Source organism: Giraffa tippelskirchi, chromosome 6, assembly GCF_054371585.1.
Source record: "Giraffa tippelskirchi isolate mGirTip1 chromosome 6, T2T-mGirTip1v1.2.pri, whole genome shotgun sequence".
NCBI classification, from domain to species: domain Eukaryota; kingdom Metazoa; phylum Chordata; class Mammalia; order Artiodactyla; family Giraffidae; genus Giraffa; species Giraffa tippelskirchi.
Window position 1 is genome coordinate 112,439,074 of NC_137280.1, and position 24,914 is coordinate 112,463,987.

Below are 24,914 nucleotides of genomic sequence, written 5' to 3' on the forward strand. Positions count from 1 at the left end.
AAATAGATGGGGAAACAGTGTCAGACTTTACTTTTTTGGGCTCCAGAATCACTGCTGATGGTGACTGCAGCCATGAAATTAAAAGACGCTTACTCCTTGGAAGGAAGGTTATGGCCAACCTAGATAGCATGCTTAAAAGCAGAGACATTACTTTGCCAACAAAGGTCCGTCTAGTCAAGGCTATGGTTTTTCCAGTGGTCATGTATGGATGTGAGAGTTGGACGGTGAAGAAAGCTGAGCGCCGCAGAATTGATGCTTTTGAACTGTGGTGTTGGAGAAGACTCTTGAGAGTCCCTTGGACTGCAAGGAGATCCAATCAATCCATCCTAAAAGAGATCAATCCTGGGTGTTCATTGGAAGGTCTGATGTTGAAGCTGAAACTCCAATACTTTGGCCACCTCATGCGAAGGGTTGACTCATTGGAAAAGACCCTAATGCTGGGTAGGATTGGGGGCGGGAGGAGAAGGGGACGACAGAGGATGAGATGGTTGGATGGCATCACCGACTCAATGAACATGGGTTTGGGTAGAATCTGGGAGTTGGTGATGGACAGAGAGGCCTGGCGTGTTGCAGTTCATGGGGTCGCAGAGAGTCGGACACGACTGAGCGACTAAACTGAAACTGAAACTGGTACCTACATACAATGGAATATTACTCAGTCATAAAAAAAAAAGAATACCATTCGCAATCACGTGGATGAACCTAGAGATTATCATACTGAATGAAGTAAGCCAGGCAAAGACAAATATCATGTAACATCACTCATATGTGGAATCTAATTTTTAAAAAATGATACAAATAAACTTATTTACAAAAAGAAATAGACACAGATTTCAAAAACAAACATGGTTACCAAAGGGGAAACATGGCAGGGAGGTATAAATTAGGAGTTTGTGATCAACACACACACTACTATACATAAGACAGATAACCAACAAGGACCTACTGAATAGCACAAGGACCTCTGCTCAATATTCTGTAATGACCTACATGAGTAAAGAATCTAAAAAAGAACGGATGTATGTATAACTGAATCATTTTGCTGTACATCTGAAACTAATACATTGTAAACCAACAATTCTCGAATACGAAGTTTTAAAAAGGAAAACAAATCAATAAAATGAGATTTGGAAAAAAAAGAGAAAAGGGAGGGAAGAGTCTTTCAGCATGATTTAAGATTTCCCTTCCCGTCATCCTACCCCTCCCTCCACTTTCGTGGTAAACTAAGAAACAGTACAAAGTCAACACTTCAACTCTCCCACAATCTCGATTTAGCCAGAAAAACACTGAAAACAGATCCTGCTCTCTGGGAACAGAATATTGACAAAAAAGGGTGGAAAGAGTTAGCTGGGAGCCCAGTGAGGGGAAAAAACTGGATGCATCAAACAGAAACAGAAATGAAAACAAGAGTGAGTTCTTTTATCTCTAGTAATACACACAGTGTCAAGATACAGATGGAGAAAAACATATGGGGAAAAATAAATAAGAAAAGTAAAGAAAGAGGAAAATTTTTGTAACTGTGTCTCTTCAGGGGGAAGACAAGCCATTGGCAGTCAGAGCTGACAATCTGGTCTTGGTGTGTGACACTGGCCAAGGCACTGCCTGTTTCTGGCTTTGATTTCCCACTTCTGCTCAAGCCGTAATCCAAACAAACATTCAGTTAGTTCCTCAATCCACTGGCACCCACCCATCCTAAACTGCTCCCACATTTTATGTCCATGACATCAGTTCAGTTCAGTCACTCAGTCTTGTCCAACTCTTTGCGACCCCATGAACCGCAGCATGGCAGGCCTCCCTGTCCATCACCAACTCCCGGAATATTAGTCACCTGCTTTCTGTTTGAAGAGTTTTATTTTAATACTCAGGAAATAATTTAACAGTCATCTTTACATATTAACACACACACAAATGCTTTCCCTGTGCTTTTTGAAAAATTTTGCTTGTACTGACATTCAAAAAATAAATGAGTAGGTGATATACTGTAAAATTAATACTACTGGGGTTCAATTCTCCCATCATTAACTATAGTCAGGCAGGATACAGACAGAGCTGACTAGGCATGTGGACGTGTCAAAAATAATGCAAATTTCACTTTCAGGAAGAGCACAAATCATTTCCTGCAAAGAAAACAATGATTGGGGGACTTATCTTACCTTTTTCTCTCTTTCTAGAAATTAGGAAACAATCTAGGCACAATCATCAAGTCTGAGGACACATCTTCAGAGGACATTCTTGCTTAGCTATGAGACCATTACCCACAGTTTCTGTTAAATACACACACTGTAAAGGAGATAGGCATAACTATGGTGCTTTGTATCAAAGTGAGTCTTTCTACAGTTAATTGGAACTTTGAAAATTCTCTGAACTCTGTGATTAATTTTTGATGGGAGCAGAAAACTTGAAAAACTGTAGATAATGTCCATACACTCTACCTTCACCTACAAGATACAATGTGGAGAAACACAAGGAGTCGCTAATAACCTCCAGTGACATGTTCTTTATTTAATGCACTCAGCTACTTAATTAGTATGCCAATATCAATCTTTAAAAGAGCTGTGTGCAAAGTCAGCAGGGGGTCTGAGTCCTGATGTTATTTTTCCCACAGCTGAATAAATGATTTTCCCTACCACCACCACACTCGTAGGCTTGTCCTCATTAGTATGTATGAAATGAGTGGAATAAGCATCAGGCGATTTATACTATAGCATACCCAACTTAATTAATAAGAAAGGGAGCCAACTTTGAGAGGAGGAAGTACAGGTTCACAGGTTCCTATACTTTGATGTGATTAATAATATAAATCCATCATAAGAAGACTCTAAAAGTACCTTCTGCATTTTCTCTATTTAACTATTAACCAAACTTCAGTAACTTGCAGATGTTCAGGTGCTATGATTCTCAGGTAGAGTTTGCAAATTAATCATAATATATCCTTAGCATCCCTACTCCACATCTAACTCAGTCACTCAGGGAATATTAAGTGAGTAGCCACCCTGGCCACTGTGCTGTGTACATGGGACACAGAAATGAACAGGAAGAACCAGATTTTTAGGTAACTTTCAGGTAAGTAGAAGAGTGCATGCATGCTCAGTTGCATCTGACTCTTTGTGACCCCAAGGACTGCAGCCAGCCAGGCTCCTCTGTCCACGGAGACAAGGATATAGATAAATGTGATACAGGGATAGGGACTGTCTGAGGGGAGATGTATGTATAAATTGCTAAAAAAAAAAAATGCCTCAGAGCATAGAGGGAAGGCAGTTGGAGAAAGTTTCACAAAGGAGTAACGATTTGAAGGACACTTGTCCATCTTGGCCCTTGATGCCATGAAGGCAGGATTAAGTCTTGTCCGCCAGTGTATACCCTGCACCTAGGACAGAGTATGTGCACAATAAGATGTTCTAAATGAGCTAACTGTAAGTTAGTCTACCAGGCATAAAAGGACGTGACAGCATCTCAGGGCAGGTACACAGGCAAGGGTCAAACAGTTCTTGTATGGTCTGAGAATCACAGACAACTTTTTACAATGGAGAATGTGGTTTGAGTGAGGAAGCGATGAAAAGTGGGACTGGGAAGGGATGATAAAAATCCTTGCTTATAAAACTTGGTAAAATAAATGGCCACCTTCCAAGAATTTTTACTCCACTAAAACCCAGAGGCATATCAGAGCTCGTGTCAACCTCATACATAAATAAAACAAAATACCAGCAGTGCCTTGATAGCCATCTTATGTTGTTCCTTGACCTGTTTACATGGCCAAAAGAAAACAGAGTCAGGAATCTCAACAACAAAAACATATTTCTTTCAGTTTGGAATAATGAAAAAATTCTGGAGATGGATAGTGTCGCTGGTTGCACAACAATATGGATGCACTTAATGTCACTGAATTGTACACTGAAAATGATTTAAATGGTGAATTTTATGCTGTGTATATTTTACCACAATAAAAAATATTTTTTGACTACCAACCACACACAATACACACAGATTTTATCTAGAATTTTGGTAATGGTTTGACACCAAACTCACTGCACTTAGTTCATTATTTTTTATTGAGATACACAATCCTAAAGGAAATCAACCCTAAATATTCATTGGAAGGACTGGGGCTAAAGCTGAAGCCCCAATATTTTGGCTACCTGATGTGAAGAACTGACTCAACATATTTGGGAAAGACCCTGATGCTGGGAAAGATTGAGGGCAGGAGGAGAAGGGAATGACAGAGGACGAGATGGTTGGATGGCATCACCGACTCGATGGATGTGAGTTTGAGCGAAATCTGGGAGATAGTGAAGGACAGGGAAGCCTGGTGTGCTGCAGTCCATGGGGTCGCAAAGAGTCAGACACGACTGAATGACTGAACAACAACAACAACAACATACACAGAAGCCTTAAGTACACAGTTCAATGCATTTTTTATATGTGAACACACCAGTATCCAGATCAAGTTCCCACAGCAAGGTGTAGACAACTGCCAGCGCTCCAGAAGGCTGTCTCCTCTTCCCAAGCACTCTCCACAAAGCTAACTGCAATCCCGACTTCTAGTTGAAGAACCTTTTTTCTTCCTTTGAATACACTTGTTCATCCCCCACTTTTTCCTGATTTTACTCCGTAGATTTTTGTGCCAATTGTTGACACTGATGTTGAGTTTTCCATTACAGTGTAATGAGTCATCACAAACTTATTGACTTAAAACAACACAAATGTATTCTCTCTCAAAGCCCAGGGGTCGGAAGTCCAGGAGTGCGTTAGTTGGGTCCTTTGGGCTTCTCTGATAGCTCAGCTGGTAAAGAATCTGCCTGTAATGCAGAAGACCCCGGGTCAAGTCCTGGGTTGGGAAGATCTGCTGGAGAAGGGATAGGCTACTCACTCCAGTATTCTTGGGCTTCCCTGGTGGCTCAGCTGGTAAAGAATCCGCCTGCAATGTGGGAGACCTGGGTTCGATCCCTGGGTTGGGAAGATCCCCTGCAGATGGGAAAGGCTACCCACTCCAGTATTCTGGCCTGAAGAATTCCATGGACTGTACAGTCTATGTGGTTGAAAAGAGTCGGACACGACTGAGTGACTTTCACTTTCACTTTGCTCAGGACATCGCCAGATGCAGTCAAGGTGTAGACCAGGGCTGCTGTCTGCGTGGAGGTGAGGAGCCCTCTGTCCTGCTCACTGCTTGGTGGCTGACTTCATTGCTTACAGCTGAATTCCTGAGGCTCCTGGTTTCTTACAAAGTGTCAGCCAAGGATGGCTCTTAGCTCTTAGCTCCTAGAGATCACCCTTGGGCCCTAGCCATAGGGCTTCCTCCTTTTCCAACAGGGGCACCTTTCTCCTTCAAGGCCAGGAGAATAAAGCTGCTGCTGCTGCTCCTTCTCATCTCTTGTAAGGGCTCACTGGATTAGCTTACCCCCAGTCAAGAGCATTTCCCTTTCGATTCAGTCAAAAATCAACTGATACGGAGCATTAGCTATGTGTGCAAAATCTCTTTTGCCATAAAACATAACATAATGATGGGAGTAGTATCCCATGCTATTCACAGCCCCATCCACACTTGGGGAAGGGGCTGTATATGGCATATACAGCCAGGTAGGAGACTCGGGGCTGTCTGAGAATTCTGCCTGCCACAGTTGCTTTTCAAGTCATTTCACCTAATGGATAAGGCAATGAAATAATTATTTTTCTATGCAAGACATGATATAAAACACAAAGAAAAGAAAATAAAAAGTGTAATGCCATTTGCTATTATAACCAGATATAATCACTCTTAGCACTTAAGTAAATCTGCTTCCGGGATTTTCCTAAGCATTATAAATATACATATATGGGTATTTATAGAAGGGAGATCTCACTGTGTAGGCTGTTAGCTATTTAAATTGAGTTTTCAGGCTGGTTCTTCACTGTGCTCGTGGAGGCCTATTTTCATCTTCTGGGTTTTAACATACATTGCTGAGCAGCCCTACATTTATCTATGCAATATACTTGTATATATATGTATATACATATAATTCTAAATGCTGCCAAACCAGAATATGCAACAAATCAGCAAAGTATCTAAAAAGTCCTTCCTTCCAGGCGGCAAACATAGAGCAAATGGTCCAGGAAGCATCTCCATCAGCTTACAGGTTTGCCCAATGGAATTTTATTGATTGGTACAGGGGTCACCAACCTTTTTGGCACCAGGGACAAGTTTCATGGGAAATAATTTTTCCCCAGCTTGGGGGGTGGGGTGGTGGGTGAGGACAGTTCAAGCAGTCATGTGAGTGATGGGGAGTGATAGGTGAAGCTTCACTCACTGGCCTACCACTCACCTCCTGCTGTGGTGCCCAGTTCCTAACAGGCTGTAGACCAGTACCCATGCAAGGCCCCTGGGATGGCAGGAAGTGCAATGAATGAGCAGGGCAATGAGGTATGATAGAACTCATTTGTTACTAATTATTTTTCTCTTTTTCAACCTGTAGTGGTAATTGGGCTTTCATATAATAGGACCACTTAAGGCCATCGGCACATAGCTTGGCCAAGGTGACTCATCTCGGCCACAAAATAGGAGTGAAGGTGATGTGTGTCATGCCAGGGCATGACAAGAGCAGCTCCATGACTGGTGATGTTGGCTTCACCAGCTCTGTGACTGCGTGAGCTGCTTCAAGATGGCAACTGTGTCAGCAGGGTCCCTGGATGACTAGCAGAGCATGCCCTCCCCTGTAAGATCACACTGCACAAGGAACTAAATGTTGGAGACTTCCCTGGTGGTCCAGTGGCTAGGATTCTGCACTCCCAATCTAAGGGACCCGGGTTCGATCCCAGGTCATGAACTAGATCCCACATGCCGCAACTAAGAGTTTGAGTGTCGCAACTACAGATCCTGAGTGTCACAAATAAGACCTGGTGTAGCCAAATAAATAAACGAATTTTTAAAAACAGAAATGAAATGCTGTATGAAGCCACTAAGGGGTGTTTCTTACTGCAGCATAATCTAGCCTTACCTGAATAATACAAAAGGTAAAATGTGAGGACTTTTTTATTTTTATACGTTAGAGGAGATTCAAGTTCACGCCTTTTAAAATACCTCTCTCACTAACTTGCATTCTGATGTGTTTTTGTTCCAATGGAAGGGAGTAGGTGAAGGAAACATGGATGTACTGAATGGTGTACATGGGAGCCTGTCCTCAGGGTGAACGTCTTCCTTCACGTGTGACTTGGTAGAAAAAAAAAAGCTGAGAATGGCAGATTATCACACTGGGGCTGGCAGGAGGAAGGGCTGAAGTGCCTTCCCCCTCAGTAAGTGTGTACCCACTGCTAATGTGTCAGCTTAGTTAGGATCTGAAAATGAATGTATCTCAACACATATCCAAGCTGTGAAAGTCTAATTCCATCAGCATTCACCCTTCAAAGTAGGACAACATAAAAAATTACTTTAAAAATAGATGAGTAAGTCTTTATGTACACTTAATTAGCCCTTTGAAGTTATGTCTAATTTAATTAGCAAAGGGTAGAGTCTTCTAACTTACTGCTGTGGCCAGTTACAATTCCAGGTGGCCAAGACAGGTATGAATCATATTTGCTATTAATATAAAAAGAAAACAGGTACAAACAAACATAAACCCAGAACAAAAACCAGTTCTTTTGAACATAGTGAGGAGAAATGAGATTTTTAGCAGAGAGCAAAAAGAATGCTTTTAGACAAACTACAATCTAGATTCTAGCAGGTGGCACAGTATTGTATGGGATAATGAACTCACCGCCTGCCCCCAGCATCCATCCCCTCTCTTTGACTCACGTCTCTGATTTTTTCCCATGAGCCCTTGTGCTCTGAAGGAGTGAATGCTCCCTGCTCCTACTAGGTATGTAGCTCAGGCCTAAAATAATCACTGTGATCTCCTTCCCTAGCTACAGTAATTGGCTCAGGCAGGGATGGACAATATGGGAGTCACTAAGACCAGGGGAGATGCTTTCTGTACCTTCCAAGAGAGAAGCATCCTTGCCATTTTCTGAGAGCTTCTGAATATGACCATCTCTCTGGCTGTTTCCAAGGATACAGGTGAAAGCAAGAATCCTATGAATTTGTCAGCAGCTCAACTACCACCATGAGGCAAGACCAGCTCCAGGATAAATCCAACATAGTGGTGGGCAAAGAAAAGAAGCAGCAAGAAACCTGATGACGTTGATGAACCACTGAATTAAAGAATCCCTCAGAGGTCTGTCCTACCTGTAGGCTGCCAGCTATACAGACCGACAGATATGCTTCTGATGTTTCCTTAAGCCAGCTTTTGTTGGGCTTTTGAGTCCTTGTATCCAACACACACTTAAACAAATATAATTACAGATTGATTGGAAACCCAGCTGCCCGAAGACCTAGATTGAACCCAAAAATCAGAAAGTAGTTGCCCATTTCAAAGCAATGGCTTTAAGCATAAAAGTCTAAGCTTCCTAAGATGACAGATCATAGTAAGTTACTCTTGCACTTCCAATTATTTTGAACAAAATGGTAAACTGTGAATGATTTTAGACCGGGTCTTTCTAGTAGCTTTTTGAGTAAAAAGGTGTGATCAGGAAGAGAATAAGAGATTTAAAAAAAAAAGAATATAGGTCTGGCAATAAAAACAACACATTTTGCTTACTGTATGTCTGGCAGTATCCTAGGCAGTAGACAAATTAACTCACTTACTCTTCATAATAATTGCATAATACTATTACATTTATCTCAATTTTTTTCAGACAAGAAAACAGAAACATCAGAGGTTAATGTGCCCCTGTCCCAGGTCCCATAGCTCATAAGAGCTGCAACTCAAGGGCTTCCCTGATGGCTCAATGGTAAAGAATCCACCTGCCAATGTAAGAGACATGGGTTCGATCCCTGGTCCAGAAAGATTCTACATACCTTGGAGCAACTAAACCCATGTGCCACAACTACTGAGCCTGTGCTCTAGAGCCCAGGAACTGCAACTACTGAAGCTGGTGCACCCTAGAGCCCACAATAAGAGAAGCCACTGCAAGGAGAAGCCCACGCACTGCAATGAAGAGTAGCCCGAGCTCACTGCAACCAAAGAAAAGTCCGTGCAGCAACAAAGACCCAACACAGCCAAAACAAATAAATAAAAATTTTTTTAAAAATGCTTCAACTCAAGCCAGAGGTTGGCTCCAGTGCTGGCCCATCACCCTCTGCTGCTCTTGCCTTTTCGGTCCTTAATTTAAAGCTTTCCTTGAGATTTCCCACTACGATACTGGGTGTTCTCTGTGTACTCTTTGTTTGTAACTTCCTCTGAAACTCAGCATGAGACATAACTAGGGTTCATCTGAATGCAGCACAATGTTCAGACAGGGACATACCTGGCAGAGCTAAGTGGACAGTGTTTGAAGTGATTCATGCCAAGGAATTAGGTAAACAGAGGGAGTTCTCCTGCCAGTTACTTGCACAGACTTCGCCATCACCTACTAACCTGTTGATGTCACTGAGAGCCAAAGTTTTTCTCTGTAAACAGATTTGACCTCTCTTTCTCACTCCTCTTTACAGACAAAGATGTGATATGAGGACAAAAAAGCACCTATTTGGAAGAGGATTTTTTTTTGCTTACATGGTTACCAAGTTAGTTAAACCTAATCCAGCTATAAAAGTTAACAAAACAAAATAATGCATTAAAATGCCTGATGGTAGAAATGGATGCTCTTATTGTTTTCATTGTACATGTAAAGCATGAACTCCATGAGTTACATGAGACAGTCTTTGTTAAGCTCTTTCTGCATCATCATAATGCTGGGTAAGGGACTAGAGAAAACAACACAACATGTCTGTGGATGCTTACTCTTTTAAAATATTCACTTACATTTTTTTCTCTATGTTTCTCATTTTTATCCCAGTAAACCTCTCCCAATCCACCCCATTCCAACACCAGATCAGATCTCCATTCATTCAGGAGAAGCACACAATAGAGGAGAAAACAGGGCAAACCACAAGCTTTTGTGTCTTTGTTTTATAAAAGCCCCAACCTATGGGGAGAGATTCTCTATTCATATCCTGAAGAAATAAGAATGGAGCCATTCCTCTCAACTCTCCCAGCTCCCGGGGTTTGAGGAAGCATAGAAGAGGCGGAGGCCCAGGACCCGTCCCAAGGGCAGAGAGCTGCGCCTTGCATTAAGCAGCCCACTAGGAAGGCTGCCAGCCCCCAGAGGGATGGCTACATTGTGCACACTGACAGAAATATAAGCAGCCTTCATGAAGATTCCTGGGCTCCCAGCATGACATGGGAACAGCAGACCATTAAAGCTGAGGACAGAGGCGACAGGCTCTCAGGCTTACCCTGTCTGGAGGGCTAACAGAGGGCCCAGTGTCCCCTGCCTCCCCAATCCTCAGCTCTGCGGAAGCTCCCAGAACCATGGCATAGTGCCAGAGGAGGGGTGAGAGAAGCCCAAGGAGAACTAAAATTTTGTTGTGTTTTGCTTGTTGGCTTGTTTTTCCACAGGCTTCCCAGAATGGGCACATCATAGTCAGTTCTCAAGTTGAGATACAGAAAGTGAGAAGTATTACTTGTGTAGCAGAGTTTGGGGTGTGGACCCCGTGGCTGCTAAAGGGAACTCAATACTCTGCCCTAAGAGTTTATAATCTTCTAGTGCCCAGAATACTGAGACAAGATGAATCTGAGACCAACAAACACAGAACATAGCTTACATGATACAGTGTGGGGTAGGAGATGTGATTTGGAGCTAGGGACCCAAAAGCAGCTCTCTGGAGAAGGTGGGTACCTGACACGGTAACTCAGCAGAGGGTGTGACAGTGGGATGTGCAGGGCTTGGGGCGGGCTCTCCAGGCCATGGGGCAAAAGGAGCCAGGATGGAGAGGGAGCATATATATTCAACGGTGACAATGAAAAGGAGATAATCTAACCAAATAAATTGAGGGAATAGTGGATAACTAGAAAAATAAACGTGGGCAGTCCTGTAGAAGGTCTTGAGAGCCTGGCTCAAGTCTGTACAACACAGGAAACAAAGGTCTCCAACTGGACTGCGAAATCCTTTTTAAAAATTATATTCTAAGGACTTCCCTAGTGGGCCACTGGTTAAGAACCTACCTTGCAATGCATCTGCCTGCAATGCAGGAGACATAAGAGATGCAGGTTCGACCTCTGGGTCAGGAAGATCTCCCGAAGGAGGGCACAGCAATCCACTCCAGTAGTCTTGTTGGGAAATCCCATGGACAGAGGAGCCTGGCATACAGTCCATGGGGTCACAAAGAGTCAGACACAACTGAAGCAACTTAGCACACGTAAGTAATGTTACAGTCCCAAATCATGTAATACATTCTGGTTTGCTATTTTAAGCTGCTGTTCACCTCAGTCCCACTGGAAATGGGTTGTCTTGGTTTGGGCTGGGAAAGAATTACCGGAGTGAAGAGAAAACAAGTGTTTCCATCCTCAGAATGTTTCATTCTTGTAACGTTCAGAGCTACTGCTGTTTTATGTCCTTTGACACTTTGACGCACTGCTGCACAGGCAGCTATGAAGACAAACAGAGCTAATTGCAGGAACAAAGCCACCTCAGAGTGCTTGCATCTGTTAGTTCTTGGGAAGGAAGAGAGAATTCATATAGAAACAAGCAAGATTTGTGCAAAAATTACCTCTGGAACATGAAATATATTCAAAAGGATTCAAGGAATTGCTTCAAAAAATAGCAGAGTCTTTAGAAGGAGAGTTCCCAGTTCAAATCCTGATCAGCCACTTAAAGACCACGTATAGCCTTGAGTATGTTATTTGCAAGATTGGCCCTTATGACCTCGGGAAAATTAGAAGCAGGTGGCCCTCTAGGCAGATGAAATCCCAAGAAGGCAGAGGGCCCATTTTTGACCCACACCCTCCCACTCACATGACTAGGCACCCACGTGCAAGAGCAACCCACCCAGCTATACATAGTGGCTCTATGACCCCAAATCTCAGAATTTTCATTTCCTCTTTGTCTGCTGAACGAATCTTACGGGGCTGTTTGGAGGATTACATTGCTACAGAGCAAACACAGAAAGTGCGCTGCAAGTCTTTACTGTTATTATTCATTTTTATTCATCTAAATCTTTCCTATTTTAGGGCAGAGGTGAGCAAACTAACAAGCCCACCACCTGCTTTTCTACAGTTGGACAGGTAAGAATTGGTCTTATAATTTTCAGTGGTCGGAAACAAAAGAAGAATATTTTCTGACATGAAAATCATTGCTGTTTAGGTTGCTAAGTCATGTCTAACTCTTTGCAACCCCATGAACTATGGCCCGTCAGGCTCCTCTGCCCATGGAATTCTCCAGGCAAGAACATTGGAGTGGGTAGCCACTCCCTCCTCCAGGGGATCTTCCCTACCCAGGGAGCGAACCCACGTCTCCTACTCGGCAGGTGGATTCTTTACCACTGAGCTATACGGGAAGCCCTGCCATGAAAATGATATGAAATACAAATCATATTGTCCATAAGTAAAGTTCTCCTGGAACACAGCTACTCTCATTCAAGTCTATACTGTTGACAGATGCTTTTATGGTCCAGCAGCAGAGTTTAGAGAGATGGTAGGGGCCATAAAGCCCAAACTGTATTTTCTCTCTGGCCCTTTACAGAAAGGATATGTCGAACCCCGATTTATGGTGTTTTTTTCATCCGTTCCAGGATTTGCTCTTCAATCATTCCCAAGGATTAGAATTAAATCAAAATGATTTTCCAAATTCTGGAGCACCAGTGAATATCATGTTGAAAAAGAAGCATTCTTCTTATCTTTCAAAACACTGTCACCTCTTTTCATGGATAATGACAATGTGCTTAACATTAATTTGCCTTTCGATATACAAAGATAGCTGCAGCACTGTATTGGAGTCAGAGCAAACATGTGCCCATGGTGGCTGCCTAAGTGTTCGTATATGTTAAACAGGTTCAGGTCTGAAACCTATTTTATAGTCTACGCAGACAGGTGCCAAGCAAACTTCAGCTGCCATATGATGTCAACATCTATATAAGCAAAGCAAAAAAAATTCAACTGATCACTGAGATATTTTATCTATTTGGTGTTTCCAGATATTTGGAAACATCTGGATAACTGACAACATGTTTCACTTTTCATGTGGGTTAGGCAGTCAGCATATTTCAGCTAATGAGAACAGCCAAATATTATCAATAGCTGTACTCTAGACACTAACAGGGGGAAAGAACCCACTTTCTCCCCAGCTTTTCCAAGATAAGATTCCTATTTGACTTCATCTTTTTTAGTGCATTCACTATTTCCGCCTTTGTTTTTCACCTTCTTTCCAGATCTTTTTTTATTTTTGGCCTTGACTTTCTTTCTAGCACAACCTCTACTATAAAACTTTTAGAGTATCATCTTCTTTTCCCATCTTCAGTCCCTTTTATCCCAAGAACAAAAACAACTAGCTTCATAATAATTGAAACTAGCCATTCAAACCCAGAGTTCAAATCTCTGAAGGTGTACATGGCTTCTCAACTGCCAGAGACTGTTTTGTATCCAGTTGACCAGACTTCATCCATGGAAGGATCCAAGGTCACAGAGACAGCCTTTCATTTACCCATTCATACTTTTTCTATTATTTTCAAATGATTTTTAATAGTCTGTTCCATGTTAAAAGTGTATGTAATACCTCTATGATATAAAACAGGCTTCTCTGGGCCACTTATTTCCAATTATGGCAATTACACCCTTTCCTTGACTTTGGCTATTTCAGGAGGTGGTAAGGGTCTACACTGGCCCACAGTCTTCTTTTGTGATAACATGGACCTTGCCAAGACAAACACAACCCTCTCCCACTGCTCCCCTAAATTCTTGATTGATGCTCTGCCTTTATGAAGTCTTGCTGTGAACACAGCATTTAATCCATGACGCTCCTGTCAGGATGCCTTTTGCACATTCCCAGTGAGAGCTTTTGCTTCTCCAAACAACACTGTAGGGTTAGCTGTAGCTCCAGATCCCATAAACAGGGATAGCAGCTGCAAAACTGTGAATTTTAGTGTCTTTGCTCCTAAGTTGCTAACTTCATGTTTAAAGAAAAAGAGCAACAGAAAGAAAATGGAAAATAATTTTTAAATAATTATTGCATGATTTCTGAAGGTGGTGAGGTGTGTTATGTTCATACAAACACTTGGTTTCACTTCTGCTTAAAGATCGCTATGAAAAATACCATTTTCCTGAAATCCTCTATATTTAAAGAAGAAAAAAATTATGTTTACAATGCTAAGTCGGTCAGCTTAATTTCAATGTCGACCAAGATCATAGAAAATACTAAATACAAAACTCCTAGAAGAATGTAAATAGTGATGATGAAATAGCAACCAACCTGGTTGTATAACAGGAAACTCAAGGAAGACCAGTTTCACTTGTAGGTAAAATTACATTACAAATTATACCATTACAAAACATTTCTGTATAGCTAAATTGCCTTCCAACGCTTACTAAAGTCAGACCCCACTGAAACATAATCTGGATGCCTGTGGAGCTGTGTGTGTGAGCAGACAGAGTGGAAAAGAAGAACAAGCAAACTGATACTAGCAGCAATGCTAATATCAGTAATACCAGCAGCTAACAGTGGAAGTGGTAAAATTGTGGAATTTGACCTAATTCTTGATGGAGCAATGACTCTGATTGATAACAGTTAAAATGCAGCAATATTTCAAGACTTTTGATTCAACTCCCATAAGACAATGTCCTCCATGTGTAAGTTCAGAACTGTTCTGGACTATGTTGTTACTCCTATTTAGATAATACCCTCAAATCACAGTCCCGCCCACAGGACAGTTATCAGTAGTTCAGTGCCCACATGTAGATTGCATTCTTTGAAAATCTCCCCAAACTACATGACTCAAGAAGTCAATCTAGATGTGATCAAAGCTGTAATGAAAAGCCAACTCCAAGAAAAATTTAGGTCAGTATTTAAACCCTCAATTTTTAAACTAAAAGATAGTTCCCATATGAAAAAAGAATAGTGTAAAAGGGAGGTCAATAATTGAGAATTTAATTTGTATTAAAAACAGACCTAAAAGAATTATAGGTCCAGTTAGTAAACTGGATCTCAGTTCACATTTCCGTTTCCGGTGTAATGATGTATTTATTTAACTACCTTCAGACATTCTTTGCACTTGGAAAACAACAAATTTCTATAAACTATTGATGATCCTTCAAAGAAATAAAAGAATAATATGTAACTTTCTTCTCTTCTGTGTGCACCGTGTCACTGTTCCTGCTGCCTCAAATGAATCCTGGTGCCATCAGTTAAATCAATCTGCTTGTTTACTCACTATTCCATGTTCTGGGCAGTGTGCTCAGTGCTAGGGATTTAGAATTAAAAGGCACAGACCCTGCTTTTCAGGATCTCACAAATAAAACAGCCACTATGATAACAGTGTGATATAGATTAGCTGGACACGCAGCCCAGCCCTGGGGTAGTGGAAGGAGGAAGGTGGTGATGGGATGGGCAGAGTAAACAAGCTTTTTCCAGGAATTAAGAAGCAGGAAAGAGTGACAGATTTTATTTTCTTGGACTGCAAAATCACTGCGGACGGTGAATGCAGCCATGAAATTAAAAGACACTTGCTCCTTGGAAGAAAAGCTATGACCAATCTAGACAGCATATTAAAAAGCAGAGACATTACTTTGCCGACAAAGGTCCGTCTAGTCAAAGCTACGCTTTTTCTAGTAGTCATGTACAGATGTGAGAGTTGGACCATTAAGAAAGCTGAGTGCTGAAGAATTGATGCTTTCCCACTGTGGTGCTGAAGAAGACTCTTGAGAGTCCCTTAGACTGCAAGGAGAACAAACCAGGCAGTCCTAAAGGAAATCGATCCTGAATATTCATTGGAAGGACTGATGCTCAAGCTGAAACTCCAATATTTTGGCCACCTGATGCAAAGAGCCAACTCATTAGAAAAGACCCTGATGCTGGGAAAGATTGAAGGCAGGAGGAGAAGCGGACGACAGAGGATGAGATGGTTGGACGGCATCACCGACTCAATGGATATGAGTTTGAGCAAGCTCAGGGAGACAGGGAAGGACAGGGAAGCCTGGCGTGCTGCAGTCCATGGGGTCACAAAGAGCTGGACACGACTCAGTGTGACTGAACAACAACGACAGGAAGTACACACTATGCTGGAAAGAGGGTAGGGTTAAGAGACACTCAGGGAAGGCTGGGAACGTGGTGGGGGACACCCAGTAACACTCTTCAACTTGTACTTCTGATTTTTTCTTCACTCTTGTTCTTTAAAATGAACCTGTTTAATAAGTCATATATCCATTAAAGTTAGATCACTGGAAAACATACACACATATATTTTGGCCTCATTGTCAAAGAATCTTGTTAAAGATTCAAATTATTTTTAGCATTACTAAAGTTATGAAGCAGAAGTACCCTTCGTAAAAGAGTTCTAACTAGACCATGAGTAAGACATCTCAACATTTAATAAAGTGATTTTCCCTAAAGCTTAATCACTGTATTTTCAGCATATAGTTAAAATGTACCTATTTACTTGCAGTAATTTTCAAAAAATCTTAATATTCTTTCTACAATAATATATTCATTTTCAGCAGGTTAATGACATCTGCTTGAAAAAAATCCAATACTTAATTTTTCTTAGAATGTGGCTAATTTTACTTTCTGAATCAAAAAGTAACAAGTTCCCATACTGAATTAATTTTTTATATACCACGTCAGTGGTTCTTTTTAGTACACTTGATCTTAGCCAAAATGGCAAGAAATGATTATCATGGTTCTTTTTAATTGGCATATGTTAGCACTGAGTTCATCTGATTAATATGTAACTAGTATATAGACCTGAAGAAATCAAATTTTCTGGCTTTAAGCAAAAATGAAGTAAAATACTGAAGATAACAGAATCTTTCAATTTCCCTGGCAATGTTTAAACAATGCTTTTTAAAGGCTATCTAAAAGATTATCACACCAGAAATTTCTACAGACCCTCCCTCAAGGAAATAGATGCAAGTAAGTGACACAGAATAATCAACATGAAATTTAACCTATAGAATGAGGACAATTGGTCAAGATATATTTTCCATTCACAGTTAGTCACAACGTAAAGTAAATGCACAGGAAGTGTTAATTTTCAGCCTGTATTTCAGACCCCTTTGTCCACTGATTCTCTTGTGAGAACTACTTAAAAGACTCAAAACACACATGGTGGGTGGGTGGAAGGAATGAGCTTTATCTTTGTTAGTATACCAGTTTCTTTTAAAGGCTCTTCTGAAGAGCATAACAAGCCCAAAAAAGGAGTGAACTGGCAAAAGGCACATGAAGACTACATATAGGATCGTTAGTTCCTGAAACATTAAGTTTTAAAGCAGTATTAGGTATACTTGTATCTAGAATGGAAGAACTAGTTAATCACATCTGTGGGAGGGCTTGAACATGCAGGCATCACTATGCTCTGCTTCACTCAGTTAAGATTTGTACTTACAGATGGCCACTGGCCACACAAAAAGATGTTCAGCATCACTAACCATCAGAGAAATGCATATCAAAAGCACCATGAGATATCCCCTCACACCTCACGCAGTCACAGTGGCTGTCACCAAAAAGGCCACAAATAACAAATGTTGGTGAGGATGTGAAGAAAAGAAAACCCTTTTACACTATTGGTGGGAATGTAAATTGATGCAGCCAGTATGGCAAACAGTATGGAGGTTCCTCAAATAGAACCAAAAACAGAACTACCATATGATCAAGGAATTCTACTCCTGAGTATATACCTGAAGAAAATGAATGAAAACACTAATTTGGAAAGAAACATGTACCCCAAACTTCACAGCAGCATAACTAAGATATGGAAGCAACCCAAGTGCCTATCAGCAGATAAACAGTAGGTGTACACATATATGCATATATACACACAGTGGAATACTACTCAGCCATAAAAAATGAATACTGGCATTTGCAACAACATGGATGGATCTAAAGTATCCAATGCTTAGTGAAATAAGTCAGAGAAACACAAATACTGTGTTATCACTTACATGTGGAATTAAAAAAATAAAACAAATGAATGAATGTAACAAAACAAAACCAACTCACAGATACAGAGAGCAAACTAAGGGTTACCAATGGGGAGGGGGGGTGAGAGGCAAGAAAAGGGTTGGGAATTAAGAGGCATCAACTACTATGTATAAAATAAATAAGCTACAGGGATACATTGTACACCACAGAGAATATAGCCAACGTGTTATAACAATTTTAGATAGAGTATAATCTATAAAAACAATGAATAATTATGCTGTACACCTGAAACCAACATTGTAAATCAACTATACTTTTTAAGTTTAAAAAAAGATTTGAATTTAAAACATAAAATTGTATGATTTATGTTGAGATAAAGCTTGGACGGCAAGAAAGAGACGCATGGCTGCAAGTTTCTTAGAATGACAGATTCAATGAAGAGCCGGGCAGACTCGGTTTCTCTTCACTGTTTCCAACTGAGGGATGACTGTAACAACCGGCGATGACCTTTCCTCTGTCATCTTCTAGAGGCTTCTTGCTTAAATACCTCTTTCTCTTTCTCCTCTTCAGGATACATTCCCTCAAAATAGCTAGCTACCGCAGGGGCATATGCTGCTGTGAAAATACATGGCTATTTCATGCTACTCTGAGGGGCTCTCAGGTTCCAAACTATATGGAGAGAGGGAGCTGTGGAAAGAGCCTGCCACAGGGCTGCAATTGTGTGTCTGTTCTGTTGAGGCTGAACAAATTTTTTACCCAACCTCAATAGAACAGCCAGCTCTATGTCAACCCTTGGCTGTACTAACTTACCACTTCAGCACGTTCAGTGGTTTTCTGAAGAAGTCAGCCCAGCAGCTCTACATCCTAGCTCTAGGCCTTCCCCCTGTAAAGGCAGCTAATCTCTCTGAGTTTCCATTTTCTTATCTCTGAATCCCACGTGCACACACTGCCTTTCAGCTGTGCAGAGCAAGGACAGTCAATGTCAAGTACCTGTTTGGCAGAAGGAGTGCTCCTGGAATCCAGCTCCAGTCAGTGCATGGGGAGCATGCATTCGTGTCCAGAGCGGGTTGAGGAAGTTCAGTGCTTCTGCCATCCCTGGAGGCCATGTAGGCAGATGGCGCAGCCACAAGGTGGATGAGGGCTGCTCACTCGCGTGGGACTGTGTGAAAGCAAGAGACAAAGCTTTGTGATCTTCAGCTCCTGAAATTCAGGAGTTTACTTTCTACTGCTGCATCATCTGGGTACAGGCTTGAAATGCACACTGTCAGACCCCACCCCTGGCCTGCTAACTCGGAAAATCTGGAGATGGAGCCCAGGAATCTGTGTTGTAACAAGCTCTCGAGGTGATTTTGACGAACTCTCAAGTTTGATAACCACTGCATAGACATTCTGACTAACCCAGTCCAGCACATAGTGAGTATGGGAGAAATGGTATTGGTTAAGTCACACGACTAGAGACAAACCAGCTACTCAGTTCAGTTCAGTCACTCAGTCGTGTCTGACTCTTTGTGACTCCATGGACTGCAGCACACCAGGCTTCGCTGTCCATCACCAACTCCCAGAGCTTGTTCAAACTCATGTCCATCGAGTCAGTGATGCCATCCAACCATCTCATCCTCTGTCATCCCCTTCCTCCTCTGTCATCCCCTTCTCCTCCCGCCTTCAATCTTTCCCAGCATCAGGATCTTTTCCGAGGAGTCAGTTCTTCACATCAGGTGGCCAAAGTATTGGAGTTTCAGCCTCAGCATCAGTCCTTCCAATGAATATTCAGGACTGATTTCCTTTAAGATGGACTGCTTGGATTTCCCTGCTGTCCAAGGGACTCTCAAGAGTCTTCTCCAGCACCACAGTTCAAAAGCATCGATTCTTTGGAGCTCAGCTTTCTTTATAGTCCAACTCTCACATCCATACATGACTATTGGAAAAACCATAGCTTTGACTAGATGGACCTTTGTCAGCAAAGTGATGTCTCTGCTTTTTAATATGCTATCTAGATTGGTCATAGCTTTTCTTCCAAGGAGCAAGTGTCTTTTAATTTCATGGCTGGAGTCACCATCTGCAGTGATTTTGGACCCCAAAAAAATAAAGTCTGTCACTGTTTCCATTGTTTCCCCATCTATTTGCCATGAAGTGATGGGACTGGATGCCATGATCTTCGTTTTTTGAATGTTGAGTTTTAAGCCAGCTTTTTCACTCTCCTCTTTCACTTTCATCAAGAGGCTCTTCAGTTCTTCTTGGCTTTCTGCCATAAGGGTGGTGTCATCTGCATATCTGAGGTTATTGATATTTGATTATTGATTATTTGATATTAAGGTTATTGACCTTCCTCCTGAAATATCAAGAAGCAACAGTTAGAACCAGACATGGAACAACAGACTGGTTCCAAACTGGGAAAGGAGTATGTCAAGGCTGTATACTGTCACCTTGTTTATTTAACTTATATGCAGAGTACATCATGTGAAATGCAGGGCTGGATGAAGCACAAGCTGGAATCAGGATTTCCAGGAGAAACATCAATAACATCAGATACACAGATGACACTATCCTTATCGCAGAAAATTAAGAACTAAAGAGCCTCTTGATGAAAATCAGCTATTAAAACTAAGTAAAAACACTCCGGGTTATATTCCTCACAACAAAATATGTGGGTTATATTTTATAAATGGAATCTTGATTCCCAGTTAATACATGCTCCTTCCTCTATTTGGAAACAAAGATGGGGGAATTCTTTAAGATGCTCCAGAACTTAGGATGTCATAATCCCACTGCCAAAGTCAAGCTTATCATTATGTGTGCATGCTTAGTCGCTCAGTCATGTCCAACTCTTTGCGACCCTGTGGATTGCATCCTGGCAGGCTCCTCTGTTCATGGGGATTCTCCAGGCAAGAATACTGGAGTGCATTTCCATGCTCTTCTCCAGGGGATCTTCCCAAACCAGGGATCAAACTCAGGCCTCTCGCATTGCAGGTGGATTCTTTATCATCTGAGCCACCAGGGAAGCCCTTTATGATTATAATCAAGTTGATATGTGAGATCCCTTGGTAAAATGTAGAAATGAAATCCCCTAAGTTTATAAATATTTCATAAACAGTTATGCAACACAACTGAAATTACCAAATAGTAAACTCATAAGAAAAGTTGCAGTTGTATGGTGTTTTCGGAATTTCAACTGTCTAGCTTTCAGGACAGGAGAAGGCAATGGCAGCCCACTCCAGTACTCTTGCCTGGAGAATCCCATGGACGGAGGAGCCTGGTGGGCTGCAGTCCATGGGGTCGCTAGGAGTTGGACACGACTGAGCTACTTCCCTTTCACTTTTCTCTTTCATGCATTGGAGAAGGAAATGGCAACCCACTCCAGTGTCCTTGCCTGGAGAATCCCAGGGACGGGGGAGCCTGGTAGGCTGCCGTCTATGGGGTCACACAGAGTTGGACATGACTGAAGCGACTTAGCAGCAGCAGCAGCAGCTTTCACGACAAAGTGCGAGTGTGCGTGTCTGTTTCAATGGGGCCGACCTTCTTTAATAATACTTAAATTTAACTATGAGATTTATTTTTAGTTTTTCCTTCTCACCTTTTCTTTGTTCATTAATGTCTGTTCAGACTTTACATCTTGTTTTGGCTGCACCATTGCTTTAGGTGGTGGAATAAGCAGCCTGTGATTCTCAACTGAAAAAAAGCGAGTTATACGTGCTCAGGCTGAGCCATGAATCTATCTCGTGATGACCTTGGAAATTTTTAAATAGCCTAAAATCTTTATACTATGTTGTACAGAGCCTAAATGTCTCACTTACCATGCCCAGCCTCATTAATTTGATGTGACAATCCATTTTTCTCTTAAAAGTACTGAATAACACATACTTATTTGTCCTTATTAAAAATAAATTAAAGCAAATTTTGTTTGAAGAATTTGTTGGCACCCATGGAGATTTCCTGAAGATCAGCAGAATCAGATTTAGAAACCACATTTCTGAGGATACTGAAACTTAGCCATTCTTAAGTAGCACACACAAGGGCAAAGAACAATGGAATTTTTTCCTCAAGGACTCTTTAAGAATTAAAGGACAATTTTGTACTCTTATTTGGAATGTTTGATGCTAGTGGGAATTGGAATGTTTCTATTTCATCTGTGCTAAGGAATTTTCTCTTTTTAAAGGATTGATACCAGGCTATGACTGTCGCATTTCCATCATTATTCTCAAAATGTTGGACAGAATCCCCAACTAACAAATGGATTTTTATAACATCTTCGAAACGCTATTTTGTGAGTCTTTAAAACCCCACGTTTTCTCAACTTGGAGTTTCACATCACTTGTAGATTCCATTCATCAATCATTTAACAAACACATTCGCCCTCTCTTACTTTAGATATTTTTCTATTTTATCTTATTTCCCATGCCCATCCCTCCCTTCTATAAGCAGCCACTCTGATACGTTTTGGAGAAGGAAATGACAACCCACTCCAGTATTCCTGCTTGGGAAATAGCATGGACAGAGGAGCTTGGCACGCTACAGTCCATGGGGTGGCAAAAGAGGCGGACACAACTTAGTGACTAAACAACAACAATCCATGCCCATCCCTCCCTTCTATAAGCAGCCATTCAGAGATGTTTAATGCATGCCTTTTTATTTGTATCCTGCAGAATATGCATTGCTGTTCTGCATATATGTGCTATTTTTTAAGTGGCCTTGTATTATACATCAAATTTTCTTTCACCCCACTATCACTCAGCACCATGTTTTCAGATATTCTTGGGCTTCCCTGGTAGCTCACATGATAAACAATCCGCCTGCAATGCAGGAGACCTGGGTTCAATCCCAGGGTTGGGAAGATCCCCTGGAGGAAGGCATGACAACCCACTCCAGTATTCTTGCCTGGAGAATCCCCATGGACAGAGGAGCCTGGCAGGCTACAGTCCATAGGGTCGCAGAGTCGGACTTGACTGAGTGATTAAGCAGACACAATGCCATATACAGAGTCAGTCTTCTCTTCCCAATTCTTGTATATTAATGATGGAGCCTTTTTTTTAGTTACTAAGTATAAAGGGTCAAGCAAGAAAACGCATGGTTCCTGCTTTCACAGAGCCTGCATTCTAGCTGGGAGAGTAGACTTCAAGGAAATAAACACACATGGTATGGTAAAGTGTCCATCATTCTTTTAATATGTATTTATCAAATGCCTTCATGTGCTAAATATGATGTGAAGCCCTGGGGATGAAACAAGAGAATGAGAGAGAAGAGATACTTGCCCTCATGAGGCTTACACTCCAGAGACTTGCAGATGGTGGTAAGGATTTAAGGTCAATGGCAAATGGTTAAATGGTTCTGTGCAACAGAATGATATGATGACATTTGTATCTTTATTCCAGGTGCAGTATTAGGAATAATAGATTAGTGGGAACCAAGATGGGATTCATGGTACTCCCTGGTGGCTCAGGTGGTAAAGAATCTGCCTTCAGTGCAAGAGACCTGGGCTCGATCCCTGGGTTGGGAAGATCCCCTAGAGGAGGAAATGGTAAACCACTCCAGTATTCTTGCCTGGGAGAATACCATGGACAGAGGGGCTTGGCCGGCTACAGCCCATGTAGTCGCAAAGAGTCGGACATGACTGAGTGATCAACACACACACACAAGATGGGGTTCAGAGAAACTTGTTAGGAGGCTGTTGCAGCGAAACAGTTAAGAAACGATGGCAGCTTCAATGGGTGTGGCAGCAGTAGAACAGGAAAGAAGAGAGGGATATGACAGATGTTGGAGCTAGAAGACAACATTTGCAAATGAATTAACTGTGAGAGGTGAGGAAGAACCAAGAAGTATCCTTGGTCTCTAGCCTGAAAAGCAAGATGAGGAAGACTGAGTGAGACTTGAGATTGGTGAGAAAAGCAAAGCCCTATCTGGGTCATGCTTGTGTGGCATCTAAATGGAGGCGTCAGGCAGCAGTTGAGCATGTCAATCTGATTTCCAGAGCAGAGCTATGGATTGAAGATGCATACTCAGGAGTCATCACATATGAATGGTCTTTAAATCATAGCAATGAAGACAGAGGCAAAAAAAAGAAAAAACAGGAGGGGGGTATTATAAAGCCCAAATGAATCCCAACATTTAGAGACTGGATGGAGGAGGAAAAGGTCAGCAGGAAGTGATAATGGAGCACTCAGGAAGGGTCTCCTGTGTTTGAGCCACTTAGATGCCTACATGCTTCCCCAACGAATGCCTTGAGCCCAAGCTGTTTTGGTGGAGAGCTGGGGAAGGATGCTATAGTTGTTGTTATTCAGTTGGTCAGTCATGTCCAACTCTTTCCGACCCCATGGATTGCAGCACGTCAGGCTTCCCTGTTCTTCATCATCTCCCAGAGTTGGCTCAAACTCATGTCCATTGAGTCAGTGATGCCATCCAACCACCTAATCCTTTGCTGCCCCCCTTCTCCTCCTGCCCTCAATATTTTCTGCATCAGGGTCTTTTCCAATGAGTCAGCTGTCCCCATCAGGTGGCTAAAGTATTACAGCTTCAGCTTCAGCATCAGTCCTTCCAGTGAATATTCAGGGTTGATTTCCTCTAGGATTGACTGGTTGGATCTTCCTGTTGTCTAAGAGACTCTCAAGAGTCTTCTCCAGCACCACAGTTTGAAAGCATCAATTCTTCAGCATTGAGCCTTCTTTATGGTCCAACTCTCACATCCATATGTGACTACTGCAAAAACCATAGCTTTGACTATATGGACCTTTGTCAGCAAAGTGATGTCTCTGCTTTTTAATATGCTATCAAGGTTTGTCATAGCTTTTCTTCCAAGGAGCAAGCATTTTTTTTTAATTTCATGGTTGCAGTCACTGTCCACAGTGATTTTGGAGCCCAAGAAAATAAAATCTGCCACTGTTTCCATTTTTTCCCCATCTATTTGCCAGGAAGTGCTGGTACTGGGTGCCATGATCTTCGTTTTTTGAATGTTGAGTTTTAAGCCAACTTCTTCA

At 41.7% G+C, this 24,914-nt stretch overlaps 1 protein-coding gene across 32 annotated transcripts in view; it reads right to left on the bottom strand.

Moving 5' to 3' along the window:
- Nucleotides 1-24,914, bottom strand: part of LOC145509795 (uncharacterized) — a 1,222,357-nt gene that overhangs the window by 1,177,736 nt on the left and 19,707 nt on the right. For 25 of the 32 annotated variants that reach the window (XR_014056433.1, XR_014056441.1, XR_014056423.1 and 22 more), the window contains one exon: nucleotides 18,940-19,108. The exons of 6 other annotated variants lie outside the window; for them this stretch is intronic. The gene's annotated coding sequence lies outside the window, so the exon portion shown is untranslated. Of the gene's footprint in view, nucleotides 1-2,153; nucleotides 2,281-18,939; nucleotides 19,109-24,914 lie in introns of those variants that run through there. One more of the 32 variants, XR_014056434.1, reaches the window with a different exon arrangement.